This window comes from Theobroma umbraticum, unplaced genomic scaffold, assembly GCF_002168275.2.
Source record: "Theobroma umbraticum cultivar Fairchild unplaced genomic scaffold, ASM216827v3 scaffold_81.0, whole genome shotgun sequence".
Taxonomy (NCBI): domain Eukaryota; kingdom Viridiplantae; phylum Streptophyta; class Magnoliopsida; order Malvales; family Malvaceae; genus Theobroma; species Theobroma umbraticum.
This window is the reverse complement of record NW_018397268.1, coordinates 1,119,360-1,121,901: the sequence shown is the minus strand read 5'-3', so window position 1 is coordinate 1,121,901 and position 2,542 is coordinate 1,119,360. Positions and strand designations below refer to the sequence as shown.

General features: G+C 32.8%; 1 protein-coding gene across 1 annotated transcript in view; it reads left to right on the top strand.

Moving 5' to 3' along the window:
• The window catches only part of LOC110425458 (uncharacterized), a 6,335-nt gene that overhangs the window by 656 nt on the left and 3,137 nt on the right, over window positions 1-2,542 (top strand). The window lies entirely within an intron of this gene.

The following is a 2,542-nucleotide window of genomic DNA, read 5'->3' as shown; positions in this document are numbered from 1 at the left end:
AGGTGGGGTTTTTTTCCTTCTAGTTCATAGGGGTGGGGGGAGTGTTTTGGACTTTGCCTTTGAAGTTTGGATTTTTATAAGAAAAGAAATCCACAAACCCTCTGTAATATCCCTTGGCAGTTAAAATATTTACTAATAAGAATTCTATTTATTATCCAAATCCTTGTTCCAAGTTGCATCTTCTCTTCTAACCATCAAAGGGTAACAACAAAATGGAAGCATGAAAGTGATATGGGATTTTGTTTACCCTTTGCTTTATTCAAATCTTGTTTTTTGCCTTAACAAATCCGAGAAAAAGAAACCCTTTGTTGGATTAATAATCATCATCATGAATTCACGATCATCACCACTTCATCAGCCAAGTTAAATAGACTTGCTTTATCAGATAAAGGTGAAAGAGGCACAAAAGCAAGAAAGAAGAAAACTTGCTTTGCTTCAGCATGAAGCTCTGCTGTGGTAGGGACAAGGACAGTAAGGGATAGAGGCACAAAAAGGAAAAGAAAAGAAGCATTGTACGTTTTGAGCCGTATATTTTATTATTGGTTTACTGCCTAAGAACATCTCTGGTTTGGAGGATGCTGCAGTGCCTGACCCAGTCAAACCTCTGCATTAAATGCTTCCATTCTTGGGATGCTTTTTGAATTTAGTTGTAATCTATTCTTTCTTTTTTTAAGGTACTCCTTTGGGCAATTGGGTCATTTGGATATTAATTATATATATATATATATATATATATATACACACATATATCATATTGACGGAAAATGTGAGCTAAGGTTAGCAAAAATGTTAAATGTATGATGAGAAAATGTAATAATGATGTTTTTCTATGTTGGTGCGATCATGCATTACATATGGAAACAAATCAATTACTATCACTTATCATGCTTAATTCTCTGTTTAATTAACAATTTGTCACCTATTGGGAATATTAAAGATTTAATGTTAAATATTATCATGATTTGGAACATTTTGTTCCATGACAACATCTGTTATGATTTATATCTTTATTTAAAAAATGGGGTTTAGATAAAGATGTTGACTATATAAAAGCCTATTAAATCTTGGGTTTATACAATGAAAAATAATTTTTGTCTCGTTTTAATAATCTCTTCGTGTTTTATAAGGTAATTTGTGGTTTAATGACGATAATTTTACCCTAATTTCACTTGTAGTTCTTAGTAAGTTAATTAGATTCCAAGCATTTACCAAACTGCTAGCAAAAATGTGAAAAGAACAAGAAGAAAATCATAAAAACGGAAGAATCCTATGCGATACAGTTTAAGGTTAAACACTTTTACCTGAAATTTTGGTGTTTTGTCTTTAGACTAAGATTTACATAAAATCATCATCCAATCTTTGTATCTTAAACATGAAAAAAAAAGAAAAAAAAGAAAGAGGAAATCATGGCTTTGTCAATCTTCAAGATCCAAGGCAATTTTGTCAGGACCCATACATTAGTTAAGCTGAAGCAGGCTTTTTATCTGGTCTTTGAGGATGCTGCAAACAGAAGAAATAAAAATGGCTGGAGGGTGTTCTCTGTTTCAGGTTTTTAATGTTACTTGTCTTAACTAAATCTTTGTTCTCTTAATCAATTCAGACAGGCTTTTTGTCCAAATTGGACTGTTCCTTGGCACAAACCAAAGCAACAACATGGATTATTATTGCCATGTTAATTACAGTAATTATAGTTAATGATTTCAGGGAATATTTTACTGGGGCAATACAAACAAAGATATAAATATTGGTAACAGGGTTCTGTTCATTAATTGATTGTTAATCATTTAACATACCACTCGTACTACTATTAGGTTAATGAAAGAAAGTTTTTTAAAAGATTGTAAATATTGTTATACTAAAGGGTAGTGTAATGTGGGTTTATGGTTTACCAATTGTAATGACCTAGATTCAAGCAACATTGACTTAATAATTTTTCGATTTTAAATCACACTATCCGAACGTCAGGTCAGGATATAAATGTGATTTTTTCCCCTTGTTTTTAGGGAAAGACCTGTATCCTTAACAGCATTACATGCTATCACTTCAATAATAAGTCAACTGGAAAAACAAAATGGTGAGGGTGGTTGAAGAGTAGTTTCCATAACAGGGGATTTCAATTTCAAATTTCAAGTTCAATGGCTCCATTGGTTCGTACAAGATTGAAAATCTCTTGCTCTTTTCATGGCCACAAAAAGGAAAAAAAAAATAGAGAAGAAAACCCATTGTTTACCCTGTAAGAAATTGATTCAATTGAAATTTGTTTTGAAAGCAAGCAAAAGCCAAAGGCCATAAAGGGCTATCAGAGCATGAAAATTTGAGAGATTTGTCAGCACGTGGGGTGCCCCTAAATCTTCTCAAGAAAAAGAGTACATGTGACCTTCATGAAGTGGAAAATCTAGGTTACATTTCTTGTCTTTGTGGTTATTGTGAGGAAATTCCTTCTTGATTCTAGGCCCATATCCTGCCGTCAGTTCAGTTTGCATTGGGTCCAAAATTGGGGTCTAATCAATTTGGTAGCTCATCTTTGCTTCACCATTGCTTT